Here is a 17,388-nt window from a genome sequence, read left to right as displayed (position 1 = left end):
CTCCGCATCATAGTAGTTCCCAGATGACCCAATCGGTCGTGCCAAATTATAAATTCATTTAAGCTAGTAAACTTCTAGTTTATAATGGCATGTGATTCAATTGCACTAATTCTAGTATAATACAACCCAAATGAAAGTGAGTGTAACTTTTCTAATATAACTCTTTTATTTGAATAATGAGTTGTGACACATAAGTACTCATGATTTCCCTCATTCATTGTCTCAATATGATATCATTGTTGGCGAATACCTTTGAAACTCAACAAGTTCCTCAGAGACTTGGTAGATAATATTGCATTATTTATTATGAATTTTATTCCTCCAAGAAACAAAAATTATACCTCTTCCAGAGTCTTCTATCACATTGTCTGAGCTAATAATTTATTAATATATTCTTCTTTTGACACAAGATAGGTAAAATATATATTACTTTTGAGAATGGTGTATAAACTCGCACTATCCACAAGGCAAATATCTTCACTATATGTCATTGTCATTCTCTTCAAAAACAAATAATAATAAAATGAGTAGAAATATTTACGTAGTAAAATCATTTCCTTGATTGAAAATATTTTTATAAGTATAGTATAAAAATTTTATTATTATTATCTTGGCACATTCAGTAATTTTGAAATTCATAAATATTTTATCAAACATTATTCATATATATCACACTTGAAATTCAAATGCATAAAACTTAACAGAAAGTTTCTTACATTATTTATTCACATAAATACTTAACAAATACATATATTAAACTATTCCATCATTGATCAAATGACCAATATTTCCTTCAGGATCCTCAAAAAAATCAGATACATCATAATGAGTGGTGGAATTTTTAGCATCATTTGAAACAAAATTTGGTTCCTTTTCTTTGTCGTCTTTTTTCAAATATACTTGATAAAGATCAACTAGGTGCCTTGGTGTACAATAGGTACACGACCAATGGCCCTTTCTACCACAACAGAAACATTTATCCTCAATTGATTTATTTTGCCCATTGTTTCTTTCTTTATCCCACTTCTGGTGAGATCTTCTCTTATGAACATAATTCTTCTTCCTTCCATAATTTTTCTTATTACCAAAACCTTGCCATTTACCTCTTCTAGGGTTATAATTTGTCGCATTTACTTCAGGAAATGGGGTGGCGCCAGTTGGGCGTGCTTCATGATTTCTTAAAATTAAAGTAATTCATTGTTGCATTTAGCAACAAGAAGGCAAGAAATTAACTCAGAATACTTTTTAAATCCTTTTTCTCGATACTGCTGCTGCAGGAGCACATTCGAGGCATGAAAAGTCGAGAAAATTTTCTCTAACATATCATTATTAGATATCTTTTCTCCAAATAATTTCATTTATGAGGTGATTCGAAACATTGCTAAATTATATTCATTTATGAATTTAAAATTCTGTAGACGCAAGTGCGTCCATTCATATTGGGCTTGAGGAAGTATCACCGTCTTTTGATGATTGTACCTTTTTTCAAGTTCTTTCCACAGATCTGCAAGATCTTTTATTGTGAGATATTCATTTTTCAATCCTTCTTCAAGATGACGTCGAAGAAAAATCATAACTTTGGCTCTATCCTTCTGGGATGTATTATTTTCAGCCTTAATGGTATCTCCAAGATCCATTGAATCAAGATGGATTTTAACATCTAGTATTCATGATAAATAGTTATTTCTAGATATATCAAGAGCATTAAATTCAAGATGAGAGAGTTTCGACATAATAAAAAATTGTTACCTGGAGTCTTCCTAAAACTTGATCAGAGTCTCGTACTGATAATGTTTTGTAGAATAAATAAATAAGGAAAATATAAAATAAAAGTGTAAATAAAAGCCTCTAGTTTTGATATTTACCAATATAATTATCTCGCTATAATAATAGAAGTAACTTATATATTTACTACTATTATATATATTAAGAACGTATAAAAGAGAGAGGAAAAAAGTTTTTGTATAAAGAGAGATGTTTATTATTCATATGTGTATATTCCTTCAGAGCAAAACCCATATTTGTAAGACCCAAAAATTTTAGAAAAATCTTATTAAGAGTTAATTTTGATTTATTTATTTATTAAGTACCTTAACCTCAGAAATTATTTTATTAAAAATAAATTAAAGCAAATTTTGATTAATTAAATTTAAAGTAATTTAAAGTTTTATCTGATTTTATAATTATTGAATTATTTTCTATATTTGAATAATAAAGTTTAACAAATATAAAATAATAAGAATTTTATATGGCTTGGTTTAAGTAATTGAGATTTCAGAATTTAATATTAATATTTTTATAAATAAAAAAATAATTATATTACCTTATAATTTTAATTAGAGTATTTGATTTCAAATCAATTAGTATTTTGATACAATAAATAATATTTTAAAGTATTTTAGAGATTTAATTAAATTTCAGATTAACCCAAAAATCCCTAATTTTATCACAAAATTCTAATTCCCAAATCAAAATCCTAGATTCCCAAAACACGATCCTATCCCTAATTTCCTTAACCCTAGCCGCCATACCCCTTTCCCCAAAATAACCCAACACCCACAGCTTCAGAACCCAACAGCCACAGTTTTAGAAAATCCAAAAAAAAAGAGAGAAAGAAAGAAAGGGAGAAAAGAGAACGAGGAGAGCAAAGGGGAGGAAGGAAGAAGAAGGAGGCGGTGCGGTGGGTGTCACTGCCACCGTCGCCGTCGTTGTTGGCAGAGGAGAGAGGAGATCCGAGAGAGGAGATCGCGTAGTTGCCGCTGCCCAGCCATGTCGCCGCCGCCATTCAGCTCGCTGCCGTCCCGCGCCGTTATGCCACCGACCGAGAAGACTGCGTAAGAGAGAGCGAGACACGAAGGAGAGGAGGTCGTGGGTCACTGTCCTCAAAGCTTCCGTCGTCACTGTGCAAAGCTACCGCCATCGTCTTTATCGCGGGCTGCTGCTGCTGCGCGTGTGCTCGCTGCCGCCTCTGGGTCCGTCACCGTCGAGCAGAGCCTCCGTGGAGAACTGTCGCCGTCAAAAACTGCTCCGCCACCATTTAGGTCACCGGGAACGTGGCCGTGATCACCGAAACCACCATCGAAATTATCGCTATTCAGTACAGTCGTTCTTTCTTGTCTGGGTAAGCGTCTCGTTCAGGAACCTTTGAAATTGGTATTTTCTGTTTTAAGTTGTTAAGGATCTGAGCTTTTGGTGTCATAGGATCAAGTTCTGGGTCTCGCATGCTGAGTTCTATGACTGTGCATACGACATCAAGCTGCTGTGTTGTCACCGGAGCTGCCACTGCTCTGTTCTCTTGCTTATTTGCTCTGTTCTCTCGTCCCGAACCTCTATAGTTGTTATTCTGTTATATGTTTCTAAGGTCCTTGCAACGTTAATGCTTTAGTTTTGAGTTCGGTTATTACGTGCTGTGGTTGAGGTTGTGCTGTTGCGGGCCATGAGAAAAAGAGTTTTTGTTGCGTGGTTAAATCGTAATCGAGGTAGAGGCGTTTTCCTTAAACTCATTCTATTTCCGAGAATTGTTATAAATCGATATTGATTCAAAAATATATGTTTGATGATTATGTGGGTTTTATGAATTGAATTGATTTGCTTTGGACAAGTGAAATTATCTGCTTGATTGGATTATTGATTTTCTTGAGTTGGCCTACGATTATTGAAAGTTTATACTGAAAAATGATTTTATTTTGGAAATTTGATATATTTGGGTTTGAAGCTGTTAAAAAGACTTTGAAAAACTGTTGGTTTGATTTATTGGTAATGAGTTGAGAGTTGGTAATGATTTAATATTAAAGTTGGTTCGATTTTGAAGGTGATTTGACATTGGAATTGTTTGATATTGAAGCTGGATGAGAACGGATTGGAAAATATGGTTTTAGTTGGGACCCGAAAAAAGTGGCAAAGTCCAAGTTTTAGGGGAGATGTTGTCGAAATTTTTATGAGATTTAAGATTTTCTTATAAGAATGTGATTTAGAAAAGGAATGAATTTGATAGGTTCTATTATTTGGTTCTTGATAAGATTAGTTAATAATTAATTACTTATATATTTTTTTGTTTACCGCTGAAAATATATTTTGATTAAGTTAGTTGATAATTAATTACTCATAATTAATAATGCATTTGTTCTAATTCCAATTAAATTAAAACATTATACTCTTCCAACGTAGAGATCAGAGAGGGATGCTTAAGACTATAGATGAAGATTTAAGTGGAGTTTCGATTGCTAAGTCAATTTTGACAGTAGAGAAGTAAGTTTTGGGTTTGGAGTGACCAGTTTTTTATCTGATTAGCATGTGATGGCGATTGTAATTTGAAAGAATGGGGGGAACGCCTTCATTATGAACAGAGGCACTTGGTTGCTGATTATGAGTAGTCATATTGAGAGGAACAGTCACAATAGCGGGTATCTTATTCTATTTGTGGTCTAATTTATTAATAATTTAATTTAAAAATTAATTTAATGATTGATATTATAATTATTAAAAAAATTTATTATTTAGTTATATTAGTAGTTAGTTTATTTTTTGATAAAAAAATATAATTATTTATAAAATTTATAAAGTTTAGATTATCAATTCTAATCATCATAACAAATATTTTGAGTTCATTTTATTTTGATGGTTCAAAAATTAAAAGTCCTAAATTTAAATTAAAAAAATATAATAATAGTTGAAAGTACGTAAATTAATAAATTTATAAAATAATTAACATGTAATATCAGAACAAAAATTGCCTTTGTGCTTGTTTGGGCGTTATTATTTTGATAAAAAATGATCTTTTTTCAATGAAAAAAGATTTTTTTTATTTTTTATTGTGTTTGACAAATTTCGAGTAGTAAAAGTAAAATCACTAGAAAAATATCTTTTTTGAGAAGCTGTAATTTACATCTTTTTTTAAAAGATATTTTTTCCTTAAAAAATGTTTTTCATGTAATAAATAAACAAAAAAGTACTTTTATATTATTATATCCAAACATAATTGATAAATAAAAAGATCTTTTTGCATGAGATACCCAAACATAAAATTACTTATACTTTTTCATAAATTTTTTTTTAAAAGATAACTCGAAAAATATCCTTTTTTTTTAGAAGCTCACCCAAACAAGTCCTTTGTCTAGTCATTATTATCTGAAGAAACATAAATAATTGTTTGAATTCAAAAGAAAAATTTAAGTTTGTTATTAAATTTTGAAATTACTTAACATCATTAAAAAATATTCATATTTATTTTAGAATTGTGAAAGTTTAATATTTTCTAATAAAATAATAATTTTAAAATCTAATTAAGATACTCGGAAAAAAAAAAGAATAACTATAAATCTCTATGAAGGACTTTCTCAAACTATCATAACTTAAATGTCGCTAATTTATTTCGGTGGTAGTGGAGTGAGAGTTAGCAATAATCTTGACGTGCTTATTCTTCATTTTGGTTCTTCGTTTTCATTTTGCATTAAAAAAAAGAAGGAAGATGAAAACTTAGGAAATTGAAAGAAAGAATAAGTACGAACGGCATGCTATACATGCATTAGGTTTCATTGACTGTTTCATTAGTAAATGATTAAATATTATTATATGTGATGTAAAAGGAAAACCAACACAATGGAAGACACCAAGAAATTAAAGGTCTACGATTAACGCAGAAATTAACCATTGCTATTGGCTTCTTCAAATTTAATTATATTTCTTCTTCCGATTGCCTTAACCAGCTTGCCCTTTGTTGGTTATATAAGGAGCTTCATGACATATATATTTGTGTTAAATCTTTCTTAAAAAAAAATAAATAGGTGAAATTTATGATAGATATTATTATAATAACTAAAGTGATTATATAACTTTGATAACACTTTAAAAGTATTTTGTAAGGCCCACATTGGTTGGGGAGGGAAACAAAATATGCCTTGTAAGGGGGTGGATACCTCTTCTTAGCATGATGCGTTTTGACGAGTGAATGTGGGGGGCTTCAGCTATAATCCCTATCGTCAAGGGCAAAACCGTGAGGCCTTATATGTCAAAGCAGACAATATCGTGCTAACGGGTGGTCTGTGCTGTTACATATGGTATCAGAGCCGAAGTCCGGATCGATGTGCCAGCGAGGGCGCTGGGTTCTCTTAGGGAGGTGGATTGTAAGGTCCCACATCGGTTGGGGAGGGGAACGAAACATGCCTTATAAGGATGTGGATACCTCTCCCTAGCATGACGCGTTTTGACGAGTGAGTGTGGGGGGCATCGACTATCATCCCTATCGTCAAAGGCAAAACCGTGAGTCCTTGTGTGTTAAAGCAGACAATATCGTGCTATTACAGGATGCTACTTGAATTGCAACCGTTCTCATTTCGGTAGGAATATCCAGCTCATAGCACCCATTGGCGGATCATCGATTGCCATACTCATGTTATGACATTTTGTTATGCGCCCCATTGTATAACCGCTGGTGTTGCTGTAGATAGTAAGATAGCCGTAAGTACTGCATTCAACACCTATAAACTTGTTGTCTTTGCTTGAAATGATGAAAGAAAAACCATTTGTGATCGTGCTGGAAGAGCTAAAACTAACGTAATTTCCATAGCTACTATCATAATAAACTTCGATGGCAGAAGTCAATATATCTACTTGATCTTGGGAGTCATTTGCGGCTATGACTAGTTTATTGCCCCATATTAAACTGGAAATAGTACTGGTACAAGTAACTTTAAAGGATTCTTCTAAGAAATATGTAGTGCCCGTATGTGAATTTGAACACCATAACACTTACTTTGGCATCCATTAAGGGATATTTGATTACTATAAGTATCATTTATAGCAACTACTTCCACTAGTACAAGGACTAATATAACAATAACAAATAACATGCACATCCTTCTCATAAGAAGCTGTGAAGGTGTGAGAGAAGGTGAGATCACAAGCAGAACAAAAAGAAGGAAAAAGTAGAGAAAAGGTGTGAGCAAGAGAGAGAGTTTAGCTGAACCATAAGAAAAAATAGTATTGAAGAAAACAAATCTTAAGAAATAACATGCCTAAAAAAATTTGAGCACAAAAGACGTATGGCTAGATACACGCCACTTGCATGCCCCCCTTTAACGCCACTTGCACGCCACTTGGAACAATAAGAAATAACACGCCTATCCTTCTCATCAGAAGCTGTGAAGGTGTGAGAGAAAGTAAGATCACAATCAGAACAAGAAAAGAGAAAAAGCAGAGAAAATGTGTGAAGAAAAGAGAGTATTGTTTATAATAAAGATCACTATAGTTCATCTTTTTTATTAGGTGCTTGATAACATCTCTCATCTTAATAATAGGAGAATTTTAACTTTACTGCAGAGTGAGGCATGGACCAATCCTCATATATGAACCTAATCAAGAACTATGTTGTCTTATATTATCATAATATTTTATCTTACCTTACAATGATATTGCATGTATACTAAATATCTACCAATTAGATACGAATTGATCCCGTAATCTTTCTAACTTGTAACTAAAATTGGACGTATACAAAATTTTTTATATTATATTAATATCTTTAACTGGCGCAATAAATGTAACCGTGGTGAAATTGCTAACGGGTGACAATTTCTGGAAGCATATTTTTTGTGAATTTTCTCATGGCAGCCTTCTATTATTGATCCATTTCCTGATTGTCCGTAAAGACAAAAGCATGAATAGATCCAATTAAATTGAGACGAGTATCCTTACTTAGACATGTATGATTCTGCGTATCACATTAATTAATGTCTGCAATAACAGAGAAAACAAATTGAAGTTGTCAAATAAATAATATAACAATAACAAATAACATGTCCATCCTTCTCATAAGAAGCTGTGAAGGTGTGAAGGAAAGTGAGATCACAAGCAGAACAAAAAAAAAAGAGAAAGCGGAAAAAAGGAGTGAGCAAGAGAGAGAGTTTATCTGAACCATAAGAAAAAATAGTATTCAAGAAAAAAAACGTAAAAAATAATATGCCCAAAAGAAATTTGAGCATAAGGTGTATGGCTACCACTTGCACGCCACTTGCACACCCCTTGAACGCCACTTGGAATAATAAGAAATAACATGCCCATCCCTACTGATGAGCATGCAAGCATTGGTACCTTTGCTCAAAGATTTTTTACATGTCTTATTTCAAACACTCCAATCGAACACCACAGGAAACATCTGATATGGTAGATTCTCCATGTGGTCCTTCGAAAACGAGTAGTAGCCATTCTTGACAACAAAAGAATAGCCACAGTAGAAATAGGTTGCTACTTGAATTGCGATCGTTCTCATTCCGGTAGGAATATCCAGCTCACAGCACCCGTTGCCGGAACAATGTCCGTCATCGATTGCCATACTCATGTTATGATATTTTGTTACGCACCCCATTATATAACCGCTGGTGTTGCTGTAGATAGTAAGATAGCCGTAAGTACTGCAGCTAACACCTACGAACTTGTTGTCTTTTCTTGAAATGATGAAAGAAAGACCATTTGTGATTGTGCTGGAAGAGCTAAAACTAACGTGATTACCATGGGTACTATCACAATAAACTTCGATGGCAAAAGTCAATATATCTACTTGATCTTGGGAGACATTTGTGGCTATGATTGGCTTATTGTCCCATATTAAACCGGAAATAGTACTTGTGCAAGTAACTTTAAAGGATTCTGTTAAGAAACATGTAGTATCGGTATATGAATTTGAATACCATAACACTTACTTTGGCATCCATCAAGGAATATTAGATTACTATAAGTATCATTTATAGCTACTACTTCCACTAGTACAAGGGCTAATATAACAATAACAAATAACATGCCCAAACTTCTCATAAGAAGCTGTGAAGGTGTGAGAGAAAAAGAGATCACAAGCAAAACAAAAAGAAAGAAAAAGCAGAGAAAAGGTGTGAGCAAGAGAGAGAGAGTTTAGCTGAACCATAAGAAAAAAATAGTATTGAAGAAAAAAATCATAAGAAATATCATGCCCAAAAGAAATTTGAGCATAAGGCGTATGGCTAAATACACGCCACTTACACGCCCCTTGAACGCCACTTGGAACAATAAGAAATAACATGCCCATCCCTCTCATCAGAAGCCATGAAGGTGTGAGAGAAAGTGAGATCACAAGCAAAACAAGAAAAGAGAAAAAGTAGAGAAAATATGTGAAGAAAAAAGAGTATTATTTATAATAAAGATCACTATAGTTCATCTTTTTTATTAGGTGCTTGATAACATCTCTCATCTTAATAATAGGAGAATTTTAACTTTACTACAGAGTGAGTCATGGACCAGTCCTCATATATGAACCTAATCAAGAACTATGTTGTCTTATATTATTATAATATTTTATCTTATCTTATAATGATATTATATGTATACTAAATATCTACCAATTAGATACCAACTGATTCCGTAATCTTTCTAATTTGTAACTAAATTTGGACGTATACACAATTTTTTGGTATTATATTAATATCTTTAGCTGGCACAATAAATGTAGTCGTGGTAAAATTGCTTACCGGTGGCAATTTCTGGAAGCATATTTTTGTTAATTTTCTCATGGCAGCCTTCTATTATTGATCCATTTCCTGATTGTCCGTTAAGACAAAAGTATGAATAGGATCCAATTAAATTGAGACAGATATCCTTACTTTGACATGTATAATTATGTGCATCACATTCTTAATATCTGCAATAACAGAGAAAACAAATTGAAGTTATCAAAGAAAAGATAACAAACTATATAAAGATACATGAATGTTTAATAGAATTAGTTAATTACCTGTGCAAGCATGAAGGTATGGATTTCCTTCAAAACCTTGGTTGCATTAACACCGGTAAGCATATCCAGTCTCTGCATCCACACAAGTACTATTTCCCTTGCAAGCGTTGGTACCTCTACTCAAAGATTCTTTACATGTCTCGTTTCCAACAATCCAATTGAACACCACAGGGAATATCTGATATGGTAGATTCTCCACGTCGTCCTTCGAAAATGAGTAGTAGCCGTTCTTGACAACAAAGGAATTGCCACAGTAGAAATAGGTTCCTACTTGAATTGCGACCGTTCTCATTCCGGTAGGAATATCCAGCTCACAACACCCGTTGTCGGAACAATGTCTGTCATCGATTGCCATACTCATGTTATGACATTTTGTTACGCACCCTATTATATAACCGTTGGTGTTGCTGTAGATAGTAAGATAGCCATAAGTACTGCAGCCAACACCTACGAACTTGTTATCTTTGCTTGAAATGATGAAAGAAAGACCATTTGTGATTGTGCTGGAAGAGCTAAAACTAACGTGATTACCATGGGTAATATCATAATAAACTACGATGGCAGAAGTCAATATATCTACTTGATCTTGGGAGATGTTTGTGGCTATGACTGGCTTATTATCCCATATTAAACTGGAAATAGTACTGGTGCAAGTAACTTTAAAAGATTCTTCTAAGAAACATGTAGTACTCGTATGTGAATTTGAACACCATAATACTTACTTTGGCATCCATCAAGAGATATTTGATTACTATAAGTATCATTTATAGCTACTACTTCCACTAGTACAAGGATTAATATAACAATAACAAATAACATGCCCATCCTTTTCATAAGAAGCTGGGATGGTGTGAGAGAAAGTGAGATCACAAGCAAAACAAAAAGAAAGCAAAAGCAGAGAAAAGGTGTGAGCAAGAGAGAGTTTAACTGAACCATAAGAAAAAATTGTATTGAAGAAAAAAATCATAAGAAATAACATGCCCAAAAGAAATTTGAGTATAAGGCGTATGGCTAGATACACGCTACTTGCACGCCCCTTGAACGTCACTTGCACGCCACTTGGAACAATAAGAAATAGCATATCCATCCCTCTCCTCATAAGCTGTGAAGGTGTGAGAGAAAGTAAGATCACAAGCAGAACAAGAAGAGAGAAAAAACAGAGAAAATGTGTGAAGAAAGGAGAGTATTGTTTATAATAAAGATCATTATAGTTCATCTGGTTTATTAGGTGCTTGATAATATCTCTCATCATAATAATAGGAGAATTTTAACTTTGCTGCAGAATGAGGCATGGACCAGTCCTCATATACGAACCTAATCAAGAACTATGTTGTCTTATATTATCATAATATTTTATCTTATCTTACAATGATATTACATGTATACTAAATATCTACCAATTAGATACGAACTGATCTCATAATCTTTCTAACTTGTAACTAAAATTGGACGAATATAGAATTTTTTTGTATTATATATTATATCTTTAACTAGCACAATAAATGTAACCGTGGTGAAATTGCTTATCGGTGACAATTTCTGGAAGCATTTTTTTGTGAATTTTCTCATGGCAGCCTTCTATTGTTTATCCATTTCCTGATTGTCCGTTAAGACAAAAGGATGAATAGGATCCAATTAAATTTAGACAGATATCCTTACTTAGACATGTATGATTCTACGTATCACATTCATTAATGTCTGCAATAACAGAGAAAACAAATTGAATTTGTCAAAGAAATAATATAACAATAACAAATAACATGTCCATCCTTCTCATAAGAAGCTGTGAAGGTGTGAGAGAAAGTGATATCACAAGCAGAACAACAAAAAAGAAAAAGCAGAGAAAAGGTGTGAGCAAGAGAGAGAGTTTAGCTAAACCATAAGAAAAAATAGTATTGAAGGAAAAAAAACCCATAAGAAATAACGTGCCAAAAAGAAATTTGAGCATAAGGCGTATGACTAGATACACGCCACTTGCACGCCACTTGGAATAATAACAAAAAACATGCCCATCCTTACTGATGAGCATGCAAGCGTTGATACCCTTGGTCTAAGATTCTTTACATGTCTTGTTTCTAACACTCCAATCGAACACCACAGGGAACATCTGATATGGTAGATTCTCCACGTGGTCCTTCGAAAATGAGTAGTAGCCATTCTCGACAGCAAAGGAATAGCCACAAGTGAAATAGTTTGCTACTTGAATTGCGATCGTTCTCATTCCGATAGGAATATCCAGCTCAGAGCACCCGTTGCCGAAACAATGTCCGTCATCAATTGCCATACTCATGTTATGACATTTTGTTACGCACCCCATTATATAAGCGCTGGTGTTGCTGTAGATAGTAAGATAATCGTAAGTATTGCATTCAACACTTATAAACTTATTGTCTTTGCTTCAAATGATGAAAGAAAGATCATTTGTGGCCGTGCTGGAAGAGCTAAAACTAACGTAATTATCATAGCTACTATCATAATAAACTTCGATGGCAAAAGTCAATATATCTACTTGATCTTGGGAGACGTTTGTGGCTATGACTGGCTTATTGTCCTATATTAAACTAAAAATAGTACTAGTGCAAGTAACTTTAAAGAATTCTTCTAAGAAATATGTAGTACCCGTATGTGAATTTGAACACCATAACACTTTAATATTATTGTTATGATAATATGGCATTGTTATTGTAGTAAAATTTGTGACTATATATCTATATCACTACAAGAAATTATTGTGAATTAAAATTTTATTACTATTTACCACATACAAGAACATCGTTATAGGTAAAGATGTAGTAGAAGAACCAATTTCTACCTAAAAAATGAAACTAATAAGAGAGCAAATAAAGAATCAATTACCTAAATAATTGTGATGATTGAAAGCTTATTAAATGCATGTGTTAATTTTTATTTTTTTTAAATTAACCTTTTAAATGCATGTGTTATCATGAATTTTATGAGATTGAAAGCTTATTAAAAAATATACAAAATAACCCGGAGAGAACACACACACATATATATGCTCCTGATACTCCTATCAGGATCGTTTCAACTCAAACTCTCTCTATTGCTCACAACTCTCTGAGCTATACCAAATTATTTTAGAACTCTCTCAAACTCTCTCCCTTGCTCACACATTTTCTTTACTTTTTTTCTCTTCTTGTTCTACTTGTGATCTCACTTTCTCTCACACCTTCACAGCTTCTGATGAGAAAAATGGACATGCTATTTGTTATTGTTATATTAGTCCTTGTACTAGTAGAAGTAGTTGTTATAAATAATACTTATAATAATCAAATATCTCTTGATAGATGCAAAAGTGAGTGTAATACTCGTACGAAATTGCGTATAATTTTAATTGTGGTTGATGTCGTAGTAATGTATTAACATAGAATATTTACCGTAAATTTTGAAAGAAAAAAAAACTTAAAAACTTTCTAATATAGAAAAAAAGAAAAGAAAACTTAAAAAAGATTTCATTCCCAAATATCGAAAATATTTACGGTGTCTGACTCATTCAATCCAAATTGTCAATATTATTTAGATAAGTTTGATGACCATAGTCCAGCTAAAGACTTATGGTTCTTTTGGTGGCCCTACTTTTTTAAATTTTTTGTTTCCCCAAAGATAACACATGCATATATATATATTCTCCTGATCATAGTTATCAGAACCGAACCGGCAATCGACCCGGTGAGATTACTGGGTCACTGGGTTAGTGGTTCAACCGATGGGTCAGTGGTCGAACCGTTTAACCCGGTAATAATTAAATAAATATATAAAATTATAATACAATATTTATTAAAAAATAAAAATTAGGGTTTAATATTTTATATTATTTAAATTTAAATAAATTATATATAAATTTCATTAGCTTATTACTTTAATATGATATATATATAATTTATATAAATTATTAGCCTTTAATTTAATGGTCTAATCTAAAAAAAAGTTACATATAAATAAAATTAATGTTAGACATATGAACTAGTGTATGGTTGTTAGCTTAGAGCATTGTCATGTAAATTTTCTTATTATATATTATTATTAGCTTATAATTATCAAAGAAGAATGATTGGCATAGTGGCAAGCGAGTTGAAGATTTTGCACAAGCTTCCTGGTTTGAATCCCAAGTGATGCATTTTTGTGAATTAATTAACAAGGTGCTTCTACTGTGATTAGCATGCCCGCCGGTGCACCGTGGAGACGCGCGGTTCATGCGCCCGAACCGCACCGGTTCGCGTTGACTCGTCCGGTTTTCAACGGGTTTGACCGCCGTTGACCGGGTTAATTGCAGAAACGGTCTGCAACCTAAATCGAACCGGCCAGACCACCAGTTCACCGGTTTTCCGATCGAATCGGCCGGTCCGGTCCGGTTCTGATAACTATGCTCCTGATACTCCTATCAGGAGCACTTCAACTCAAACTCTCTCAAATTCTCTCTCTTGTTCACAACTCTCTGAACTATACTAAAATCATGTTCATAACTGTTTGAACTATACCAAATCATCCTGGAATTCTCTCAAACTCTCTCTCTTGCTCATAACTCTCTGAACTATATCAAATCATCCTAGAATCCTCTTAAACTCTCTCTCTTGCTCACACTTTTTTTTCTGCTTTTTCTCTCCTTGTTCTGCTTGTGAATTAGTGATGGACCCAGAAAAATTTTGTAGTGTGGCAAAAATATAATAAAATTTAGGTGTATATATATATATATATATATATATATATATATATATATATATATATATTTTTGCTTCCCACAATACCCAACAAGTTAAGTACTAGTCCGTCGTGAATTTGGGTTCCATTTAAGAGTCTGCATTTGGCCGGCACTAAATTGCTACACATACGAGACGAAATTCGAATCCTCAATACTTACTTAAGCGAACGACTGTAACACCCTAATATTCAAATCCTTATGCTCGAGTCATAAGTCATTGATATTACGGTGGTACGACTCATGGGTGGATTTTTAATATATAAATATAGATAATTTCGAAAGGAGTATTAATCGAGAAGCCTGAAAAGAGTAGAAACAAAATCGCGAAGACGTATCACTCACGTTTCGACAACGAAAAGTTAAACTGTGAAGCCGAAAGTGATATACGAACAAGGCATAAAGGAGATTGAGAGATAGATAATAGATAGATATATATAACATAAGTAATAGCCACTAGTCGCGACCCACGAAGTTTAGGTCGGCTAGGGTACAGTATGAAAGTAGTTGACAACAGTGTATCCTAATCTCTCCCAAAGGAAACATAAGAGCCTCTATAGGCAAGTTCCAAAAGAGTTCAATTCATAATATAATCTTTTCAAAACAAAGGTGGAGAGATTCTAAGCAAAACACAAAGAAGAGAAAATAAATGTCTTCGCCGTCTCTCAGACGAACCGCAGCTCACTTCTGAGCACCTGAACCTGTATCTGAAAAACAAGAGTATATACGGAATGAGAACCCTGGGCCCATGGGTTCCCAGTACGGTAAAAGTGCCAAATAAATACAATGCACTACAATAAAAACTCACTAAGCATCCTAAACTCCTTTTCACCAAGTATCCAGCCTAGATTCTCACTAATCCATAAATAGGCATCTGTCGTAAGGGGATACTAAATCTAGTTCATGTTGCACATGTTTTCCAACTCGCTGATTCTTCCACGAATCAGACTCAGAATCATAAGCAAAACCATCACCAGTTGTTCTGCCTCAGCAACTCTATATCAATACATCATACCCTCGCCTGGAGCTAGTGAAATCACATCACTGCGTCTACCCAAGGGGCTCAAATGATCTCATTCAAAAATCATCATCATCATGCAATCGCATCATCAATTCATCTCATCAAGAACAGCCCTCAACATCCACCGACACCAACATGAGGGATCTCTCAGTTGTACAAACACAAGCAATACAGACAAGTAATACACAAATAAGGTACAAGTAGAACAAGTAGCACATAATCAGGTAACATAGCATATATGATGTAGAAATCCAAAACAAATAGGCAAACCCAAACAATTCAAACATATGCAAATGATGTATGCTTGCCCTATGACTGATGATATCATCTGTTGGTTATATAGTCAATTCGACATGTCCTGGTAGCTAACCATTGGACAGGAACACCCCTTGCAGAGCAAGTAGGTTTGAGCTACAACCCCCTTGCTACTACCCGCTCAACCCAGAGCCAGTGGAACAACCACTACTGCGGCTACTACCCAGGCAGGTGTTTAAAAGCTCAACCTGGAGCGAGTGGATTCACCACTACTGCCGCTACTACCCAGGCGTCACAATCTCTGACCTGGAGCAAGTGGGACAAACCACAACCCTTGCTACTGCCCAGGTATCTTAAGCATTAACCCGGAGCAAGCGGGACGAACCACAACCCTTGCTACTGCCCAGGTATCTCAAATATATATTCATTCAATCTCAATTCATATTATCAATCCTCATTGTTATCAAATCTCAAACATTAACCTGGAGCAAGTGGGACGAACCCCAACCCCTTACTACTACCCAGGTATCAGAGCTACATTCATTCAAAACTCCATAATTAACTCATTTATCATAAACATCCTTTTCCGTCTCATACCCGGAGCAAGTGGACAATGCCACTGCCTACCACCCGGGGTTACACATCACATTTCAACATTTTCCCATTATTATCCATTTAACACATTCATTCATTAATCATATATACATTTATACTCAGCCATAATCAATAATGGCTTTGCCATAACCCGGCAATAACTCAGCCATCCGGCTCATGGTTCAATCAAGAACTAGCCATTTATCAATAAATATAGCCCTTCGGCTCATGGCATACACGGTACTTCCACCGTCATCCTCCATATCTCATATAATCATCGTTGATCATCATTGATCATAACTTTTCCCCTTTGCTTTATTCGCAAGTTACCACATCCCCTAGCTCCTTCCTCTTTGCTAGGCATATCATAATGATTTAATACATAAGGGGTGAGATCGGAGGCTTAGAAGTATGAGATTTGGCTTTTAAAACTCAAAAATCAACCTTGGCATGAAAACAGGGCCACGCGTACGCGTACTCCACGCGCACGCGTGGATGGCCACAAAGCTCATCGACGCGTATGCGTCATACACACGGACGCGCGGATTGAAACACAACCAGACGACGCGTACGCGTGGGTGCATTTGTGCCGCAGACACAAAACTGGCACAACTCTCGGGAAAATGGCTGGGCATTGGGTGCAGCGCATCGATGCGCACGCGCACACCACGCACACGCGTGGATGGTGCCTTCTAGAAGAACGACGCGTACGCGCCAAGTGCGTCTACACGTGGAGGGTCATTCTGCTAAAAATTTTCTAAGTTAAAAGCTGCAGAATTCACAGATTCAACCCCCAATCTTCCGACAGACATAACTTTCTCATTTTAAATCGTTTTTCACCCGTTCTTCGAACGTCATGGACATTCCGGATCCAATTTCACTTCTAAACAAGTTTGGCACAAAACGAAGATTCAGAGTCCAAGTTATGTCCCATCAAAATATGCCCAAAAACCATGTTTTCATACAAAACCACAAGGTGCCCTTTTCAAAACAAGCAATTTTCAACCCTTTTTAAAATCAACCAAAACATGCTAGTTTCAACCC

At 34.5% G+C, this 17,388-nt stretch overlaps 1 long non-coding RNA gene across 1 annotated transcript; it reads left to right on the top strand.

Annotated features, from left to right (window-relative positions):
- Positions 1-2,197: 2,197 nt before the first annotated feature.
- On the top strand, positions 2,198-3,607 carry LOC112697460 (uncharacterized). The gene is made up of 2 exons (XR_003151229.3): positions 2,198-3,121; positions 3,202-3,607. It is a non-coding gene; the product is annotated as an uncharacterized lncRNA (long non-coding RNA).
- The last annotated feature ends 13,781 nt before the right edge of the window (positions 3,608-17,388 follow it).

The sequence above is a fragment of the Arachis hypogaea genome, chromosome 16, assembly GCF_003086295.3.
Source record: "Arachis hypogaea cultivar Tifrunner chromosome 16, arahy.Tifrunner.gnm2.J5K5, whole genome shotgun sequence".
NCBI classification, from domain to species: Eukaryota; Viridiplantae; Streptophyta; class Magnoliopsida; order Fabales; family Fabaceae; genus Arachis; species Arachis hypogaea.
The sequence above is the reverse complement of the archived record's forward strand: the minus strand, read 5'-3'. Positions and strand labels throughout refer to the sequence as shown.